Here is a 6,672-nt window from a genome sequence, read left to right as displayed (position 1 = left end):
ATGCAGTAAGGAACAGAGAACAGGGATCGGTGGGGTGACAAAGGTCAGAATTTACTCCCAAAGTGTCCTGGACATTGGGTCAAAAAACCAAACTACCAGACCAAGGACTTGAAAAGGTAAAGACACAGTATGAAAGTCCTTCAGAGAAATCAATGTGAGATCATTGTGGGATCTGCCAACCCCACTTCTGGGCCTAGAAGGAGATCAGGACCAGCGTGTTGAAGAGGGATCTAGAGCTGTGTTGGCAATACACAGCCATGGTAGAGTCCATGTTCACTGGAACACTGCCACAGTTGTCTTCTTGGTCAACTTGATTGGGCTTGGAATTGTCATGGAAACACATGGATAAGATTAGGAAGAACCAACCTGAATGTAGGCAGCACAGTTCCATGGGCTGGGGTCCCAGACCAAAGAAAAAGGAGAAGTACTTGAAACACCAGCTTTTTCTCCCTGCCTTCTGACTGCAGACACACCCTGACCAGATGCCTCTCCATCTTGCCACCATTTCTCCCTTCCGGTGCCCCTCACCCGGCCCCCACCCTGTCTCAGTAGGACACATCCTTAAAACCTGTGAGCTAAACAAACCTTTCCTCTCCTTAAGCTAGTTTTCATCAGGTGTCTTGTCACAACAACGTGACAAATCCAAGCCTTAACTCATAATATCTAAGATGTAGGATTAAACTAAGTGTTCGTAGATGACGATATTCTTAAAATGCGGCTTGTATATGTAATAGAACACTCTTTGGCCTTGAGAAGAGAAAACAAAAAATTGTGTTAACTTGCAAACCCCGGATCCATCTAGAGAACACTGTCATGTGGGAGCTGGGGGTATGACTCGATAATAGAGACCTCATCTTGCCTGCCTGAGGCCCTGAGTTCAGTTCCCAGCACCACACACAAAAGAACATAATGGAACAGGAAATGCGCCATCCTAGAAAGACAAATACGGAGGCCGAGGCTAAAAGGCACTCCAGGAAGTAGAGAACCCAGTGAGCGAGAGGGTTGCGAGTGGGCGGGGACATTGAGAGTGGGCAGGGATAGTGAGAGTGGACCTTTTGAGTGGGCAGGGACAGTGAGAGTGGGCGGAGACCCTGAAAGTGGGCGGGGATCGTGAGAATGGGTCCTGACAGTGCTCAGAGTTGAGCCTGACACAGGGCTTCAGGGATAAATGCTGTACAGCAAGGTAGCTCAAATTAAAGATAAAACATCTCAAGTTTCTTTATATTTTACATTATTTATTTTGTTGGGGATGGGTGGGTGCTGGCCGTGAAGCACATGTGGAGGGCTAACTTGTAGGAATCAGTTCTCTCCTTCCACAATGGGAGTCCCAAGAATTGAATCAGAGGGTCAGGCTTACAGCGAGTGTCTTCACCCGCTAAGTCATCACGCCGGCCTCTGTATAACGAATTCCAAATGGGATTATAAATGACCTCACCGCGGAGGAAGGACAAACAGTGGATGTGACTGACATGCCGAGCAGACTTCACCGATCATTTCGTCTACACAATATACACATGTTTGAATTCACACGGTGCTGGGGACGGGCAGCAGAAGATTGACAAGCAGGTTCTGGTGGGCCCTACTGACCAGATTGTATTGGATTGTATAGCTTTATATACACAAAACGATTTGTCTCTTAAAAATAATAAACGAGGAAGATGGCAGAGAGAAAAGGAGGGAGGAAGAGAGGGCAGGCAAACCTGGAACACTGACCAGCACTGTTGCCCCTTCTGGGCTAGGCCAGCACTGAGTTTGACTGTGGACAGAGTCAAGCCTGTGACGGGTGGAACTTGTGCCTGCCTCGATGAGAAAAACCTTGTGGAAGTCTGACATTTCTGGCCAATTCACCACCTTGGGAAGGGAACCTGAAACTGGAGGGAGGGTACAGTGGTGTCCTGGGGGCCTAAACTCACAGGGAACATCTTCACTCAGGCTCATGGCTCTCTGAAGCCTGACCCTGTCTCTGAGTCTGCAGATCTAGGAGGGCCACTGAGTACAGTGGTGGCAGCTTGCCCTGGGCAGGGATGGCAGCCGAGGTGTGAAGAAGGGTCAGAAGCAGCATCGGTGCCCACAGCAATGCCTCTTCTGGTCTTGCTGGGCTTGGTCCGGGGTCTGGGTCAGCCCTGGTTCCCTTTCCTTCCTCAGCTCAGAGTCACACTTGAGCGTCTGTGTTCTTTCCCACTCATCTCCTCTCCGGTCCCCATTCGCAATCACAGACCCAATCACACCAACCCTCAAGGGCTTAATACGACGGATGATGACACCGTTTTGTTTGCAGATCTTCGCCTTGGACTTGGCTGTTCCCCTTGGCACCCGTTGCAGTGGCTCAAGGGCTGGTGTCACCCGAAGCAGCTCTCTTTGTCAGTTCTGTCAGTAGCTGGAGAATCTCCATGTGGCAGTGAGACTGCCTCCCAGCACAGAGGCTCGGCTGCAAGAAAACGAGATAGAAGGGATGCGTACTTAGCATGGTATCTGCTGTGGTCACAGGCTTGCCTACGTGGGAAGGAAGGAAGTCCTGAACTTTTTGATGGATGAGTATAATGTTATTTGCATAAGAAAAGCCACAAGGTGACTCACACCAGGCAGCCATCTTTGGAAAGTGCAACTTGCCACACACAGCTGCCTTCGTCAGCCACAGGACCTTTGCACATTCTGTTTCTGTTGCCTAGGACAGTTTTTCTTCTCTTCCCCTAACTGAAACTTACCCAGTTCCTCGATTCTTAGTTGAGTTATTTTACCTGTGGAGTTAACGTCCCTTAACTCCATAATCAAGCCAGCTCTCTCAGTATTTCCTGAGGCTTCCTCAAAGCTCAAAGATAAGCTTTATAGATGTTGAATGTGTGTATGTTTGCCTATGTGTGAGTTTATGTGCAGGACCCTGAGAAGAGCAAGAGGGTGTCAGATCCCCAGAGCATGGGCTGCTACAGTGATACAGGTGCTCAGAACTGGCCCCAGGTCCTCTCCAAGAGTCTGAAGTGCCCTGGTGTGCTGAGCCATCTCAGCCTCTTCTCTATGATCTTCTCTTCACACATACTCATATATCAAACCCAGCTCCTCATGACTGAGCCCTCTCTCTAACTCCCACCCAGGTATGTTTTTCCATGGAAATCTATGAGACCTACTATATGTCAGCGCTCGGAGGCTGCTGGGCAGAACCAAGCATGGTCCACTGCTCTTAGGACGCTTACTATTTAAAGAGACAGCGTGTGCGTGTGCGTGTGTGTGTGTGTATGTGTGTGTGTTTGTGTGTGACTATGTATGTGACTGTATGTGATTGTATGTATGTGTATGCATGTATGTATTTGTGTGTGTTTACATATGTGTGTTTGCATGTGAATATGTGTGTGACTGTATGTGATTGTATGTATGTAAATGGATGTATGTATTTGTGTGTGTATTTACATATATGTGTGTGTTTGCATGTGAATATGTGTGTGACTGTATGTGATTGTATGTATGTATGTATGTATATTTGGGTATGAATGTGTATGTGAGATTGTGTGTGTGACTAGTTGTGTATGTATTTGTGTGTATGTATATATATGTGTGTGTGTTTGTATGTGAATGTGTGTGTGACTGCATGTGATCGTATGTATGTATGTATGTGTATGTATTTGGGTATGAATGTATATGTGAGATTGTGTGTGTAACTAGTTGTGTATGTATTTGTGTGTATGTATATATGTACGTGTATATATATGTGTGTGTATGTGTGTGTGTGACTGTATGTGATTGTATGTATATATATATGTATGTATGTATGTGTGTGCGTGTGTGTGTATTTGAGTATGAATGTGCATGTGAGATTGTGTGTATGACTATATGTGATAGTGTATATGTATATGTACATATATGTATTTATGTGTGAGACCACTGACTTGCTTCCATTCATCTGTCCGCCCAGCAGCCCTGGCAGCTCCAGTTGTGCCAAGGGAGCTAGGGCAGACTTGAGAAGCTGGGGACACGCTGGGCCAATGCAGAGCTTTCGGGTGGGGTCAGAGGCAGCGGCCTGTTGTGACTTCACACCAGGATCAGCTCATGCCCTGCTGGAGCCCTGGAGCCCTGCACAGGCAGACATTCCACTTTAGGAAGTGAAAGCTTTAATTATGGAGAGGGAAAAGGGCGGAGCCTGCAGCAGGGATGGGAAGTGTTTCCAGGAAGGGCCTGGAGAGGGAAACAAAAATGTTAATAAGCAGGTCTGCCTGTGATTAAAACCCCAGGCACTTTGGGCGAAGCCAGCAGAGGATCTGCAGCCCTCCCCACCAGGAGCAGCAGAAGGCATCCCGGAAGGGAGAGAAGGGAGAGACTATCTACCAACTCCAGCAGCCTGGACCTCCCCAGGGCTCTGCCTCAGCTACTCACCTAAGTCAGGCTTCTGAGGGAGGGGAAGCACAGGCCTGGGCCATCTGTCCCTGGGAATGTTGGAACATTCCAGAAGACTGAGGTGCTGAGCAAGACTTCTTTGTTTTTTTAATTTAATTTTATGTTTTTTTTTTTACTTATTCACTTTACATCCTGCTCAGTGCCCCCTTCCCGGTCACCCGTTCCCATAATCCTTCCCCGATAGGCACATCCTCTCTCACTGAGGCCAGAAAAGGCAGCGCAGCTTCAAGGAGAACATATCTCACAGACAGGAAGCAGCTTTGGAATGGCCACTGTTCCAGTTGTTTGGGACCCACATGAAGACCAAGCTGCACATCTGCTGCATATGTACAGGGAGGCCTAGGTCCAGCCCGTGCATGTTCTTTGGTTGTTGGTTCAGACTCTGAGACTCCCAAGGGTCCAGGTTAGTTGATTCTGACGGTCTTCTTGTGGGGTCCCTATCCCTTGCGGGGCCTCAACCCTTCCTCCTCTTCTTCCATGAGCGTCCCCAAGCTCCATCCACTGTTTGGTTTGGGTGTCTGTGTCCGTCCTTTGGTGTGTCTCATGGTCTGCTCTGGCAACCTACTGAGGGGAATGAACACCTCATGAGCTGTATCTCGTCCCAAGGGCATTAAATAAAGTTATAGATTTTCACCACCGACGTACAAAGTATGGCAGATATCAGACTTACTTTCCTGTCCAAACAGTGGGAAAGCCACAGGCTACAAAATATCGTCTGTCCCTGAGACAGGAAGAATGAGCTGAGTCAGTGCCATAATAGCTGCCACTACTGCCTGGAGGACAGAAGGAAGCTGTTTGTCAGTCCCTGAGGTGAGAGGGGAAACTGGGGAAAAGGAGAGGCTCAGGTGGTTGGAATTCGCAAAGCAGAGTCTGAAGAGGGAAGGTTTTCCTGAGAGGAAAGGTTTTCCTGAGAGGGAAGGTTTTCCTGAGAGGGAAGGTTTTCCTGAGAGGAAGTCCTACATCGACACAGGGTTCCCTTAAATGAGACCCAATCACCGTGTGTGTGTGTGTGTGTGTGTGTGTGTGTGTGTGTGTGTGTGTGTGTGTGTGTGTGTGTGTGTATACCTATGTGTGCAGGTATGAATGCTTGTGCATGTGTGTGGTATGTGGTGTGTGTGTGTGTGTGTGTGTGGTGTATGTGTGTATGTGATGTGTGTGTGTGCACAAGTGCGTGTACGTGCCTGAGAGAGAGAGACAGAGACAGAGAGAGAGAGAGAGAGAGAGAGAGAAGAGAGAGAGAGGTAGCACGTGCATGTATGTGTGTATGTTCCCATGTGTGTGAACTTTGAAAAGTCAGGGAAATCTATACCTTAAAGGAATGTGAGATGGATTTCTGGAAGTCCAGCCAGGTCAGGGTGGGGAGAGCTTCACTGTTAGAATCTGAGGCTTGATCTACTCAAAGCTCTACCCAGTGGGAAGAAATAGGTTGGTTTAAGGATGGCCCTATGGAGGATAGAGGAGACTCCTTCTCAAATCTTCGTCTTTGGGAAGAGGCTCAGGACTGCAAATGACTTTAATGGGAAACATTGGAAGAACAAACCTGTCCAAAGTGAATGTTTCCTTTTTTCCTCTGTATCCAAACTATTTTAGAGCCAAGTATGCTAGCACGTGACTGTAATCCTAGCACTCAAGAGGCCCTGAGTTCAAGGCCAGCCTGGACAACATACATACTCAAGCTATAAACAAGAAGACTCATACACAATGCTTGTAGGGGCTTCAGTCTTAATAACAGAAACTTGAAAGCAATCCCAGTGCCCTTCAGAAGGTGATGAGACGAACCATGGCCCCTGGGCCAGGAAGAATAACTAGAAGAGATTACATTAATGAGAAAAGATCAGGGCAGGAGAGGCGGGGACTCAGACATAAAGAGCACTCACTGGCTGCATTTTCAGAGGACCTAGGTTTGATTCCCAGTACCCCCATGGTCGCTTACAACCACCTGTAACTCCAGTCTCAAAGACTCTGACACCTTCTTCTAGCCTCTGCAGGTACAGAAGCAGTGCACAAACATACACGCAGTCAAAATACTGAGCCCATAAAAATAAACATAAACACAAACCTTATAAAGAGAGGAGCTGTGAAGCCATGAGAAGACTTAGAAGATGCCTAGGTGCTTATTCCTAAGTGGAAGAAGCCGGTGGGAGAAGGGCGTATTATATACCATTCCAGCTGTTTGTTATCCAGGAAAGGCTAAGAGAAGGGAGACAGGAGGGGTTGGGGATTTAGCTCAGTGGTAGAGCGCTTGCCTAGCAAGCGCAAGGCCCTGGGTTCGGTCCCCAGCTCCGAAAA

The sequence above is a fragment of the Rattus rattus genome, chromosome 2 (assembly GCF_011064425.1).
Source record: "Rattus rattus isolate New Zealand chromosome 2, Rrattus_CSIRO_v1, whole genome shotgun sequence".
NCBI classification, from domain to species: Eukaryota; Metazoa; Chordata; class Mammalia; order Rodentia; family Muridae; genus Rattus; species Rattus rattus.
Note: the sequence above shows the minus strand (reverse complement) of the source record.